Here is a 15,728-nt window from a genome sequence, read left to right on the forward strand (position 1 = left end):
ACCATGGGATATCTACTTACGCTATTGTTCCTCTATGATGAATCTTATAATGCAAACTTACTGTCAATTTCTTTATACACTGCAGATGTACTGCATATTAAATTTGTGGTCAATTGCAAATTCAATGTAAATTTTTAGATATCTGAAAATCTTATTCTTGAGAGAATTTTAGTGTGGAGGAAAAAATATGAGAAGGTATGTACAAAGATTATTGAATGAAAAAGACTAAGAAATTGTCAAAAAACCACTGATTTATTGATAATTAGAAAGACCGGTTTCGGTTATTACACCATTGTCAATCTCTGATAAACTAAAACTAAATACAAGAGCAGCAGAATTTATACTAGTAGGCGAGTACTGCTATTGGTCGAGGGCATGAACGCCTGCCATTGACCTAGCTAGACAGTCTCCTCCCCCTCAACGGTGTGACAAAACCGTTTTTCTTGTTTTCTTGGTTCTTATTTTGTACTAAAAAGTAAATTTGATTATCATGGCGATTCTGTTGCTTAAGCCGCCATTCTGTCACACCGTTGAGGGGGAGGAGACTGTCTAGCTAGGCCAATGGCAGGCGTTCATGCCCTCGACCAATAGCAGTACTCGCCTACTAGTATAAATTCTGCTGCTCTTGTATTTAGTTTTGGTTTATCAGAGATTGACAATGGTGTAATAACCGAAACCGGTCTTTCTAATTATCAATAAATCAGTGGTTTTTTAACAATTTCTTAGTCTTTTTCATTCAATATGAATAATTACCACAATATCAACTTCTCAACTACACAAAAATGTCAAAGATTCATAATAACAACAATAAATTTGAAGGGATGGAAAGTATAAATTGAAAATAGAGGAGGGGGAGAAGAGAATAAACAAATGGAACAAGGAATACCACAAAAACTCGAAACCAGGGATTTTAAAGATATAGCAGGGTATAAAAAAGCATGAAGTTGCAGGATTGTGCATTCAAGTTTATGCCGTTCATTAAGTATTACACGCTACTCTAGATTGCTGCAATTTTGTATCTCATGTCCTCTAATCCATTTAAAGCCATCTCTTGAATTCTGTTTCACGGTTCCGACTACTTTTATGACAGGGCCTGAGGAATTTGTGAAGAGAGTCAGTGCTAAACCTTTTTAGAATTAATCTTCAAGGAAAATAAATATGAAATGTGATTAGTTTAGAAAATAATAACCACTTTTTTCGAGATCGAATGGAAATTCTCTAAGTTCGTATCTCAGTACTGGTCGACAGTTGGAAGAGTCAAAAAATTATACTAGTTGACCGAGCGAAGTGAGGTCTAAGATCCAAGTCGACGGTTTGGCATTTCTCTTAATGTTTAAATGTTTGAATGTTTTAATGTTTTAATGTTTAAATGTTCATATGTTACGCATCTACAGCGAAACGCGGTAATAGATTCTTATGAAATTTGACAGGTATGTTCCTTTTTAAATTGCGCGACGACGTATATACAAGGTTTTTAGAAATTATGAATTTCAAGGATAATATAAAAGGAAAAAGGAGCCACCTTCATACGCCAATATTAGAGTGAAAATCATACTGTAGAATTATTCATCATAAATCAGCTGACAAGTGATTACACAGATGTGTGAAGAAGCCAGTCTATTGCTGTATTTCCATTATGGTCTATGTTCACAGAACTACTAGTAGTTCTGTGAACAGTAGACCTCACGCAGTATTCTCATCCACAAGTACCTGATTGAAACTATAGACCTTATGGAAATACAGCTATAGACTGGCTTCTCCACACATCTGTGTAATCACTTGTCAGCTGATTTATGATGAATAATTCTATAGTCTGATTTTTACTCTAATATTGGCGTATGAGGGAGGCTCCTTTTTCCTTTTATATCATCCTTGAAATGCAAAATTTCCAAAAACCTTGTATATACGTCGACGCGCAGTTAAAAAAGGAACATACCTGTCAAATTTAATGAAAATCTATTACCGTGTTTCGCCGTAAATGTGCAACATATAAACATTTAAACATTAAAACATTAAAACATTAAAGCATTAAAACATTAAAACATTAAAACATTAAAACATTAAAACATTAAAATATTAAAACATTAAAACATTAAAACATTAAAACATTAAAACATTAAAACATTAAAACATTTAAACGTTAAGAAAAATGCCAAACCGTCGAATTGAATCTTGAAGCTCGGTCAATTATTGTTCATAGAGAACATAAAATTCTTTAAACAATCACTTGGATTATTTGTCGGATCCTTGATTCAACATATTCAATATAGTTAGTTACAATATTGTAAATTCCACTGACAATTCGACTACTCTTGTTCTTAGCGTTTGAAACGGATGTAAGGCTAGCAACATACTTCGATTTTCGCACATACGATTTTTCGCCTTCCTTATAAATTCTATTAGAATGAACAGATGATTTCAAACAGATGATGTTTGTCAAGTTCGGTTTATTCTGTCAGAATTCATAAGGACGGCAAAATATCGTATGAACAAACGTCGATGTGTAAGGAAAGGTGCGTACAGATATACGCGCCGCGAACATGAGCAATTCACTTTCAATCAGCTGACTATATCTGTATTTATACAGAAACGGTATAAGATATAGATATAAAAAGCTTGGCATCAGCTGATTAAAAGTGAATTGCTCATGTTCGCGGCGCGTAAATCTTTACGAACCTTTATGTGTTAACAGGTTTTAGATGGAAGAATGACTTCACTGCAATCTTGAAGCTTGGTCATTCCAACTTCTCCAAAATTTTCCAAATTCATTCCAATAATTATTGAGACACTCAGCTTATCAATATCATGTACTACAAATTCCATGAGAAATGTATATAATAGATATCACAAATCAATATGACAACTGGTATTAAAGATAGCAAACCAGGTAGTGAGGAGAGAGAGGCAATAACTAATGAATCGACCCGTGTATTGCCTTGGGGAAAACGATCTTACTTCAACTACAACAATTTTCCAACACAAACGCACTCTCACACACGCTCACAAACACGAGCGATGAGCATTCCACACTCGGCGAGAGAGAAAAATGTGGAGGGAAGATGGAGAAGAATAGAAGAGAAGAGAAATGGGAGAGAGAGAGAGAAACAGAGAGTGTGTGAGAGAGAGAAAGAGAGAGATAAACTATGATGAAGAAAGTGGAAGAGAAATGAAAGCAAGTGAAAAGATGTAGAAGAATGGAAGAGAAGGGGAATGGGAGTAAGAGAGATAAGAGAGAAATGAGAGAGAGAGAGACAGTGAGTGTGTGAGAAATAGGAAGAGAGAGAGACTGTCATGAAGAGAGTGGAAGAGAAATGGAAGCAAAAGAAAAGATGTAGAAGAATGGAAGAGAATAGAAATGGAGTAAGAGAGAGAGAGGAGAGAGAGAGAACGAGGAGTGTGAGAGTGTGTGTTTGAGGGAGAGAGACTATGATGAAGAGAGTGGATTAGAAATGGAAGCAAGAGAAAGGATGAAGCTTAATGAAAGAGAAGAAAAATGGATGAAAGAGGTAGAGAAAGAGATAGAGATTGATTGATTGAGTACTTTACTTATGTAGATTACAATATATACTGGCTTATAATACACTTTTATACAATAGCTTACAATACAGCAAAATTATGGATGAATTTACAAAACATAAATTAAGAAAATAATCATTGAGCTGTATATAATTTAAAAAAAAAACAATTTGTAATAACTATAGATGGAATAGATAATATTGTTATGCATCTACATAAATTGGCGAAGCTTTGGACACATCAATGTCCATTCTTTGGAAAGAATATTCGAAGTATTCTTCCCACTAACTCTCTACCAGAGGAGGAGAGGAGAGAACGAGGAGAGAGAGAGAGTGTGAGAGTGTGTGTGTGAGGGAGAGAAACTGTGATGAAGAGAGTGGAAAAGAAATAAAAGCAAGAGAAAAGATGAAACATAATGGAAGAGAAGAAAAATGGATGAAAGAGGTAGTGAAAGAGAGGAAGAGATAGAGAAAGAGAGGAAGAGAGAGAGAGAGTGTGTGTGAGAGAGAGAAAGATACTGTGATAAAGGAAGTGGAAGAGAATAAAAAAAGAGATCGTATAGAAACTTAGGTAGAGACCGTGAGCAGCCCTTGGGAAAAAGAGTCAGGTTAAGATAGTGCAGTGTGTGAAATTGAAGGGCTTCAATTATTGCTGCAGCAATTCCTTTCTATTCTCTCCCTCCTTCTTCTCCTTCCCACCAAGGTACAAATCGTGGGGTTGAAGAGAAAGAGAAGACCTGCTGGAGAAGGGAAAGATAGCCTATCTACCTCCAACTACCCAGAGTTGTAAAGAAAAAGAATACCTGCTGGAGAAAGGAAAGATATCTACCTCCAACTACACAGAGTTGTAAAGAAAGAGAACACCTGCTGGAGAAAGAAAAGATATCTCCCTCCAACTACACAGAGTTGTAGAGAAAGAGGAGTTTTGCTGGAGAAAGGAAAAGATATCTACCACCAACTACACAGAGTTCAATTCCATTATTTGCGATATCAGCCGATTGCATTCCAGGCAGTGGCATCGCTAGGGTGAAATCCACTTTGATCTGTGAGCATTGGTTGAAATGGGAAGTAATGATGTTATGTATGGGGAATGCCGACAGAGGGAGGTGAAGATCAGTATAGGAGTGGAGATTCCCCGCAAATTATAGTGTTGTTATCGGATGCTGGACAAGAAATGATAACTGGATGAAACTCGTGTATTAGGAGGCACTTATCAGCCTTATATATTGCGTCACTTATCAAATTTGGCATTTCAACTTATGAAGCTGATCAAATTATCAACCTGAGAATTATTATCATGGGAACTCATCGATAGGTCTCTCATAAGTCAGACAGATGAAAGTAGGCTACGTAAAGTATGAAAGTAAATTCGTTGTTATAATATTACGATTGAGTTATATTTTTTTCGCCCCACTTGGATGTAATGAGCTGGTTTTCATGCGTCATATGGAGGCCGAAAATGATTGTTTTCTGACCTGGCCGGTAAAAGTTTTACGGCCCTAGGGCTGTAAAATAACCTTGAAGTCAGCTGATTCTGATTTGATGTGAACGTGTTTACAAAATGGTTTATGAACCGGAATCAGTTTATGCTTCTAGAATTGAATAAAGTATTGCAATAAGATACTATCATTTTATTTGGATGAATGAAATACAAATAAGATATTATGAACTATTAAAATTCAATTTTCAGAGTATAATAGAATCTAACCTCAAACCTCATAGTACTTCGTTTATCACGAAACATGGTGAATAATTTTGGAACTACTTGGGCAATATCCATGGTGCTGAACGTTTTTACAAATAATTTATGAAACGAAATCAGTTATGCTTCTAGAATTGAATAAAGTATTCTGCAATAATATACTATAATTTTATTTGGATGAATGAAATACAGATAAGATATATATTATAAACTATCCAAATTTGATTTCCAGAGTAGGATAGAACTTCTAATCTAAACTTCCGAAGTCGACAACAAGCATTGATAACGTTGACATTCAGATTGGCCAAATTTCAAGTGTGCTAAAACAGCTGATCAAAAAACTTTTCATTATATGTGTTTATTATTCAAGAATCAAAACATTTATAATAATATCATCTTATTGTCATTTGGAAGAATAGAAAGTATAAACTCAACCTCTTACATAGTTGAACATAATATTTTAGGCTATTTAGACAAATCAGAATAAAAAATAAAAATACTTGGACAATTTCCTGATATTTAGATTACCTCAGATTTGCTAGAGCTATGACCTTCCTGTTTTGCTTTCGAAAGTGCCTAATAAACAATTATTCTCATATTTATATTGTTTTTTTTTCTGTGTAGCGAAAAATAACGTTCTCACCATGGGCAAAAATGTTTTTCCGGCTCTCAATCTTTTCTTGTCCTCGGCCTACGGCCTCGGACTTGAAACCCGATTTCGAGCCGGAAAAGTCTCATTTTCGGCCCTAGGTGCGAAATATACTATTGAATAATCATAGTCGTTCAAGCTGGGCCCAGTCATACATTTTGTGGGGAGATAGATTATAAGAAGTCGAAATAGTATCTTACGTCACATGGACGAGAAGGGACCTTTTGCAGGCGAGAAAGATATTTCCAGTCGAGGCGTTAGCCGAGACTAGAATGTCATTCGAGCACAGCAAAAGACATTCACGTCCAAGTAACGTACACTATTTTTTGTCATATAATCTAGAGAAGAATAATTGAGGAATAGAAAACATTATAAGCTTGTGTTGAAGTTACTACATGCATTCTATAAACATAACCTAGTTTACAAATTCCGAATAAGGAATTTTGTGGAAGTTGACAAAACTTCCATCTGGAGCGCAGAAGGTGGCTTTTTGTAGCAGTTTTGCTGTTCCTATTTCGGAACTAGGAAGCATACTCGACTGTAAAGACAACATATGGTCTCATTACAGTAGAGTATTCTGCTTAGACCAGTTATAAAATAGACACGGCCCATTGTATATTCATACTGAAAGTCGATGAAGCCAACATCTACTGCCAAATCCACCCATCTTGACGTCACGCATCGTATAGAAATTATAGAAACCTTTTTTGAGTTTGTTGTGTAAGTGTTTGTGGTGTTTAACTTACATTGTTGTTAAACATAGCTTGTTTTCCATCGCACATTGTTATTTATTAAATAAATTTTATGGAATTATTATTTATGAAAATGGTAATCTCCTGCGCAGCATATAACTGAATTTTTAGGAAAAAAGTGGAATATCTTTTCATGCATAAGTTGAAATTTATACACATAAATATTGTAAGTTGTAACTGTAATATTATCCTTGGTTATGATGTGAGTGAACTCAATGCAGTATGAATAAATTAGTTTTGTAGGCTACTGTACCTTATTATTTTTAAAACACATTATAACTTTGAAGCCGATATCAAATAACACATTATAACTTAACCGATATCGTTTTTGCCCGTAGCTAGGAATAACCTAAAAACACCATGAATCTGAAATAGACACAATCTGAAAGTTTTCCATACGATGCGTGACGTCACTGTTGTGACGTCAAGATGGGTGGATTTGGCAGTAGATGTTGGCTTCAGAGGCTAGACTTCCCAGCGTGTCTATTCTATAACTGGTCTAAGGTATTCTGTAATTAAAATCATATGTTTATTTGTTCTGCAAAAAGCTGTTTAACGGCTTGATTTCATGCATGGAAAACAGCTGAAATTGAATGACTATGACAAAAATAATTTAAATAGGAAGATTTGATAAAACTTACTTTGTGACATTCACATTATTTCTCGATAGGTAATCCAAGCAAAAACTTACCTGAAAAGAGAGAAAAATGTTAGAATAATGTGCAAAACATATGCAAAACAAACATTAGACAAGAAATGTTGGAATACAATAAATCAGTTCATTCTGGCCTTATTTTTTAGTGGTACATAATTTTTTCCAATTTAGTTCGAATTTTGAACATTAAACTGTAATACAGCTGGATTTGCTTGAGACAGTGAACAGTGAAAATATAATTTCTATAAGTTTTGTCAGTTTAAGTATCAAAAAGGTTGACTTTGTTGGTGGGGAGTCCCTTACGGGAAGGTCCCACCGCTTGAATATATAATTTAAGCCGTCAATGGGCCGCACGACTGTCATACTTCAGCCGGGACCGACAATTTAACGTGCCCATCCGATTACACGGGAGTGATCTGGTTAAAAAACTTTTGTAATGAGAGGGTTTGAACCCGGGATCTCTACGCAAGCACTCTATCCACTATCACAATTTGCTCATACAAATTTGATCAATAACACAGATTTTCAGCAGAAATACTCCTCATGGAATAAAGGGTGGTGTTCAATCCGAAAAAATCGGTCAACTAAAATTTGTTTCGCCCAAACTTTAGCCATGAATTCAGCCACCACGTTCAAGAAACAGTTTGGCGGTTTTTGTACATTGACTTTGGCCCCGTTTTTCACAGGCCTCTGCCAAGAGGTTGGGTCTCTATACATCGTGAGATTCACTTCAAACTGTCAGCATAGTTTAGATACGTAGCGTGTTAGTGTTATTCACAAGGGATGCTGCCAGTTTTTAAGTAGATTTCAATCCACCAGATGGGGTAGAATTTAGGGTGGGGTGGAAGGGGGCACAGAAAGTAGGGGGTAGTTTCACGAGGGAGCTTGGATAACAGCCAACTCGCACATGTCACAAGTGATTCCCTATCCTGATGGTTACTCTATGCTTCTACTCCTCTAAGCTCCCACTCCTCTATGCTACCACTCGTCTATGCTACCGACTGAATTTCCATGGGGAAAAAGCGAGCCAAACCTGTACAGGTTAGGTTATAGTGAAAGGCGGAATTCGACTGTAGGTGTGCAAATGAGTCTGACAAGCTACAGCTTTCTGCGTTTCGATTTCTGTGGTACAGTCACAACCTTTTTCCAAAACATCGACACTCTAGCGACCGATCGCCATCTTTGGTTTGGTGATATACAGTTTGTTTCCTCTGTTCTTTCAAGATATTATGAATTATAATAATAATCTTAGTTATAATAATGTGAAATATTTCTTCTATGTTAAGTTTTGAAGCATCTAAATTTGAAAATCTACTTTTTGAAAATACTTGAGGAGAATACATTTTGTGAATTGAAGAATTACAAGACTTGACCTATTCCGGACTATGTGTTATCTGAATTTGGGAGAAGAATAGCACAAGGTTATCTTTTTTCTCCTCTCCCTATCATTTTGATAATACACTTATTGTATAAATGGATATAGAATAATTCATACTTGATATAGTGATAATTAATACATAAGTAAAATCCAAACGCTGTCAATTCAATGAAATTGATTTGGCCTTTTTCTAATAAATTTGGATTTTCGTTTCAATAATGAAACCACTTATTTCCACTATAATGGTTCCTTTTTTGGAAAAATTCGATATAATGATATTTATTAGGACATTAGCATTTGAAAAAAGGAAAATCCCATCTACATGTACTTTCATCTATCCATATTTTATTTATACATTCATCAGAAGCATATTGGAAAACAATAATATTGGAAGAGAAAGAGAGGAACCCGAATCTTCTTTCTTCCAAGTTAATGTGTTAACAAAGTCAAAAGGTAGAAGTAGATAAAAGATAGGTTTTTACTTTTCTAGAATTATTATCGAAATCAGGAACGATGATAGTTTCAAAGTTCCCATCCATCTTTTTGAAGATGATTCTATTATTTTATATTCATCCTTTTTAGGATCTCATCTCTTTTGCATATAGATAATAAAATAAAAACACACATATGTTGTCAAATTCTACAGTTTTATTTGGTACAAGACCATGGTTTCGTGACCACACACGTCACATTTTCAGACCTGTGAAATTTTCTTTTCCTACAGTTACGTTGAAAAGTGGCCATTGCTGCACTGATTACAGAACGCAAAGAATCACTTTTCTGCTCTAGTGCGGGAAAAATTTTTCTGCACTCCAGATTTGCAACATGGCAACGCAAAATACTTAGTAGGTTATATGAAGCAACAGTGCAGCAAAATCAAAATGAAGTTGGTAACAGTGACTGGGCTGCTATAGTGAGCAGAGGTGCAACGAAGCGCAACGAGCACCTTATTAAGTAGATATTATAACCAAAGACAACATTTTTATTCAATTTGACAATAAATTAAGGTTTTTATCAATAATAAAATTGCACAGAAAAACATTTGATGCATTTCAGGCTATTTTACCCATAATTACCCACTTTTCATATTCAATGGTAAATGTAGGAAAAACTTAATGTGAAATACGTGCGCAAAGTTCCTCTGCTGCACTCAAGAAACCATTCCGCCCTCGCCTACGGCTCGGGCGTAAACGTTTCTTTCGTTGCAGCAAACTGTCACTTTGCGCACTAGTTGCACAAATAACTATTGTAGGAATTATCGCTTTGTATTTTGTCCATCATTAAATTAACACGTTTATTCTTTTCAAGTATCAAATCATGCTTAATGTCTCTCATTTTACATTAACATCACCTCTGATTACCTATTCCGCCTTATCTATTATATCTTTCCCATCCTTATATAATTATATTTTTGGACGAAAATTGAACTTGAACGTTTTACAGTAGAAACATAACCTATTTTTTGGACATTTTATCAATTTATCAAAATTTGGGAATGGAATAGATTTGGGCCAAGCCTGTTGTTCCTTCCTAATCATATTTATTTGATTTGTGATTCTGTCCTCGAATAAATGAATAAATGAACTTATCTATTTTTCCTGACATCATTCTCATTTAGCATAATTTTCTTCCTCATTCGACGTCTTCCGCACTAACTACTTCAAGCTCTTTCTCGCAACTCTTCTCACCTCTTTTTTCAATTTCTCACTCTCTGTCTAGTTTTCCTTACCCTCTCTCTTCCACTCAGTTTCACCCTCCCCCATTTCTCCCGCGAACTCTTCTCACCTCTTCTTTTTCAGTTTCTCACTCACTCTCTCAGTCTAAGTAACCTTCACACTCTCTCTCCCACTCAGTTTCACCCTCCCCCATTTTTCCTCATCGTCACCAACAGCTTCGCATCCGGAAAATCACCGGATACATTACACTTTGAGGTTAGGTTACACTCAGGGATTAGTCAGGGTCGACTGAACCGATTCAAGTGCAAAGAAAGGTCGTCGACTAAAGAGAGATAGAGAGGAGGAAAAGCGAAAAAAGGAGAAGGATGAGAAGGATGAAGATTGAGAGGAGGAGTAGGGTTAGAAGGAGGAGAAGGATGAGGAGTCATAGGTGGAGTAGGTGGAGTAAGAGAAGGGAAAGGATGTAAAGGATTTGTTTGTCAGGATGGCGGTGAAACACTGTAATGGAGAGAAAGAGACTGAAAGAAAGTAGGGTGCGTGAAAGAGGAAGAAAGGTCGTGCGTGGGAGAAAGGTGACGACTGAAGATGGGTGAGGTTGGGTGAAGTTGGATAATGGTGGGTGAAGGGTAGGTGAAAGTATGCACTAAGCTAGGCTTCAGGTCACCCGTTCAAACTTAATGAGGATGAAACAAAGAGTACTGGTGTCTAAGCTTCGTCTGCTTCTTTCTCACCTTCCTCTTCTTTTTCTTCTTATCTTCTTCTTCTCTTCTTCTTCTTCTTCTTCTTCTTCTTCTTCTTCTTCTTCTTCTCCTCATCTTCTCTCTCCTTCATCTTCTTCTTTTTCTTCTCCTCATCTTCTCTTCTTCTTCTCCTAACTCTTCTCCTATTTCTTGTTGTTGTTGTTTTGCTGTTTTTCTTCTTCTTCTTTTTCTTTTTCTTCTTCTTCTTCTTCTTCTTCTTCTTCTTCTCGTTCTTCTTCATCTTTCCATGCTCCCATATTCTCCGCTAACTGCACGTTTTCGTTCTCCTATCAAATTGGACTTGATTTTTAATGGTTTTCTGACCAATCTCCTTCCACCTATACTTTCGTCCTCCTCATATTCTCATTTTCAATTATTCATTTTTTTCCCTGAAAATGAAAATGGAGTTTAGCTTTCAATCTTTCAATAAAATTAGAAGTTTTGCGATAGCAACCTTTGATCCAAGCATTCAATGAGCCAAAACTATCCAAAAAATTAGAAATTAAGTTTTTTGCTCCTATTCACGTTTTTATGACTTCCAATGTGTTGATATTTTCCTTAATCTCTGTTCTCTCCTTCCACTTTGATTATTATATTACGAGTTGAGAAAATGTATTTCATCCTGCTTTTTTACTTATCATATTTCAAAGTGATATTTTTATTGACCGAGCGAAGTGAGGTCTAAGATTCAAGTCTATGGTTTGGCATTTCTCTTAATGTTTGAATGTTGGAATGTTTAAATGTTTATATGTTGCGCATTTACGGCGAAACGCGGTAATAGATTTTCATGAAATTTGACAGGTATGTTCCTTTTTAATTGCGCGTCGACGTATATACAAGGTTTTGGAAATTTTGCATTTCAAGGATAATATGAAAGGAAAAGGAGCCTCCTTCATACGTCAATATTAGAGTGAAAATCAGACTATAGAATTATTCATCATAAATCACCTGTCGAGTTGACTATAAATTGCATGCCATGACTCATGCGATTCAATATCTCAATGTAACTTTGTGAAAAATTAGCAGCTGTGTAGACTATAAATTGCATGCCTCATTGAATGCAATTTTTATGCACTATTAAATAGGATGCAAAGAACTTATAACAGCTCGTCTGGGCGCCTGGTTTTTCTCGCGCTAAATTCCGGAAAGCGTTATATGATAATTAAATCTTGTGTAAGCATGATCTGATCAAATAATTATAGTTAGTGTATCAGTGTGGATGTGCTAATGGTTTGGGACGTCGTTATAACTGCGCGAGGTCTACTGTTCACAAAACTACTAGTTATTTTTGAGGATAACCATTCATCAATCTATCTATATTCATTTTCTCGTTTGTCTAAAATCCAAATTTCTCATCTCTCCACTATGGCTAGCTACACACATCGATTTTTGTTCCTACTATTTTTTGCTATCCTTTTGAATTCTATTGGATTTAACAGATGATGTTTGTTATGCTCCATTTAATCTCATAGAATTCATATTGACGGCAAAATATCGTACGAACAAAAATTGATGAGTGTGTGCAGGGCTTACCACTTCCTGATCATCCACCTTCTCTTTTCTTCCCTCATCCTCCTTCATCACGACATCTTCCTTCTTTTCCTAGATGGTAGGATCCAGAGACAAACAACGACTGCACTACGAAAAGAGCAGTTGAGAATGAAGAAGAAAGAAGAGAGAAGGTTGGCACATCCATCACTCTCTGAGCGTCTCAAAAGAGCTTTTCATCTGAGAGCTGCTGCTACTAGGCTACTTGGCTGTCGCACTACGATGATCATCATGATGATGATGATTGTGATTATGATGATGATGATTATGATGATGATGATGGTTCTGATGACGATCAGGATGATGATGATGATGATGATGATGATGATGATGATGATGATGCTGGACATGATGACGATCAGGATGATGATGATGATGACGATCAGGATGATGATGATGATGATGATACCGTTGCTATCTTCTATATTACCACCTCCAAATTGATGACACTCGTACATGAATATCCTCTAACAGATGATGACATAGCTGCTATCTGCAATAGGCTACTTCCTATTATAAATCTTGACCAATCAATGAATAGAATGAACAGCATACAAATTGACTCAGTAGATTTCAGATTTATTTCTACCATTTCATAATGTATTTGGCGCCCAGTGAGATCGGGCTCTATGATAGAGAATAGACACGAGTAAAATCACAGAGCAAAAGTGAAAATTTAGTGATTATGGAGAAAAACTGATTTTTCAGGTTGTATCAAAATGTGTGGGGAAGATGCCATTGAGATTATAGAAAAAAATTATTTCTATAGTGGGGTCCACGTTATAATAGCAGTGGATAAAGATAAGAGAACAACGTTGTCGATTCTCTGCCTTGATTGATTACATTTCTGCATTGTCAAAAACAGATTTGGCATCGTTGTGGAGTTAGAAAAGGATAGTACTACCTGCTTTGTTGGATGATAGACAAGGATAGCAACATCAAAGTTAATCAAATACTGTCATTAAAACGTGGACCTCACTATATAATCTTAATGCCGTCTTCACCTTCACCATTATATTAAGCGAGCGATTTCTGTATATATTTATGTGGTTGTGTGGTTGTATGGTTATATGGGTATGGTGGATTTATGTTCAACAGATTTCGAAAACGGCTCTAAAGATTTTCCCGAAATTTTGAACATAGTAGGTTTATGATATGAAAATTCGATTGCACCAGGTCTCATCCTTGGGAAAACTCGCTGAACGACATTGGAAGGATAATTCATCCTTGGCTGAAGCGGCTGTGGATAGTAAAAAGTGAGTGAGTGAGTATGTGAAAACTCAAAATATCGCATCCTCGAAATAAGATGACATATATCCAGCTGTGAAGTATAAACACGATCATTTTAGAGGACTGTGTTCTGTTTATCAATAAATAAAAATAACTAGCGAAGGTCGGTGCCCCGATATTTGATTATTAATCTTAGAAAGGAATCAAGTGGAGAGAAGGCTATAATGAAAATTATGAAAAGTAAAAACAAGGAGAAAGTAGAAGAGAGTGGGAGCGTAACAGCAGCTGAAAGAACAGAAAAGGAAAAAACAAGGAGATATAGAGAAGGTAGTGTAAGATATGAGTCACCAATATTTCACCTCTAAAGCATCAGCGTCCGGAAAAACTCTGACATTTCCTACCACCCTTCAAATGAAATCTGTTTCCGGTTTCTTTAGGGAGGGGGTAGCTCCACTATGAGAGGGAGGAGATTCAGGGGTGGGGCCACATTTAGGATGCAACCTCTGAAAAATATCTTCGTTTTTAGGTCAGACTGGGTTGGCGATCTTTCTACTTCAACCTGTTTTCCACTTCAACACTTTCCTTGTTCAACCTTTTTCAATTTTCTTCAACAAACAATTAATATCTACACAATACAAGGACACTAATCTTCATATCAATCACACAGATTCTGTTATCATTATATCAAGGATGATGCTATCCATCAATGTTTGATTGATTCATCAAACTATTAGCCACAGAGTACAGTATTTTTCCTGATAAAAAACAACAAGATTCATTCTGCACACTCATAAGTTTGTTGAAACTTGAGAATTAACAGATTACAAATTCTAATAGATTTAGAGAAACAGAGAATTGATGTTGAACGAATTAACTGAGTTTTATTTATTTCATTTATTTATTCATACATTGATACCTACAATATAATTCTCAACTATGAATGATTGGGAAACGACCAGCAGGCTTAAAGCCCAAAACTGTTCCTTTCCCAAATTTATATAGAAATTGTCCAAAAATAGGTTAAGTTTACACTTCATGATTTTTGTCCAATTCTGAGTCCAAAATATATTTATAAACTAGGAATTTAGAAGATAGAAAAGTTGAAAACCAAATCAAATAATATGCATAATTATGTATATTCTCCATTCGACAGCTAATACATCATATACGATGTTAATTGTACAATGAATAACGGTTATTCAAATTTGTCAGTTATTCAATGTGGGGAATGTTTATTAGATGTCATTATCTGAAAACACGAATCATTACAAAACATTATACTTATATTAACATTATTACCTATATTGATTACAAGTATTGATTACTCAGTATTAACATAGAGAGAAGAAAGCGTAAGTATCAGTTGTCTCTGGTATTAATTGATTACGAGTATATAGTTACTTGCATATTATGAGAAGTAGTAGAGGGAGCTCAGTTTTTTACAAGACAAGTGCAGAAATAACATTTTTCAAACTACGATACTCAAACACAACACTAACATAGGACAATAAATCACGTTATCGCTCCTACGATCATGTCAAAAAGTAACATTTTAATAGTGTGTTAATTAGGATCAACTACTAACACTCAACGTAAGCAGTACAACTTGAAAGCTTGCCAACACGCGAAAATAAATCGCAAAATAATACAAAGTTTAGTGTGAAAAGCGAGAGTAATGAGATAAAATCTAGCAGAGGATGAGGACTTAAACATGCTTATTAACATTCCTTCTTGAGAGATAGCATCTTGGTGTAATGACGGGGTGGTCTGGTTGAATTAGATTGAGTGAGAATTTCTTATTTAAAGAAGACTGTGTTCTTGTAACAAGTATTTTGCTATTGTTCGATATTGAGATACTGGTTTTATGAAGATCTGTGAATATA

At 35.5% G+C, this 15,728-nt stretch overlaps 1 long non-coding RNA gene across 1 annotated transcript in view; it reads right to left on the reverse strand.

The window, feature by feature from the left end:
* Positions 1-7,186: 7,186 nt before the first annotated feature.
* Positions 7,187-15,728, reverse strand: part of LOC120353360 — a 259,038-nt gene continuing 250,496 nt past the window's right edge. The window contains exon 5 of the long non-coding RNA XR_005572305.1: positions 7,187-7,309. This is a non-coding gene — a long non-coding RNA (uncharacterized LOC120353360). The remainder of the gene's footprint in view (positions 7,310-15,728) is intronic.

The sequence above is a fragment of the Nilaparvata lugens genome, chromosome 10 (genome assembly GCF_014356525.2).
Source record: "Nilaparvata lugens isolate BPH chromosome 10, ASM1435652v1, whole genome shotgun sequence".
Lineage (NCBI taxonomy): Eukaryota > Metazoa > Arthropoda > Insecta > Hemiptera > Delphacidae > Nilaparvata > Nilaparvata lugens.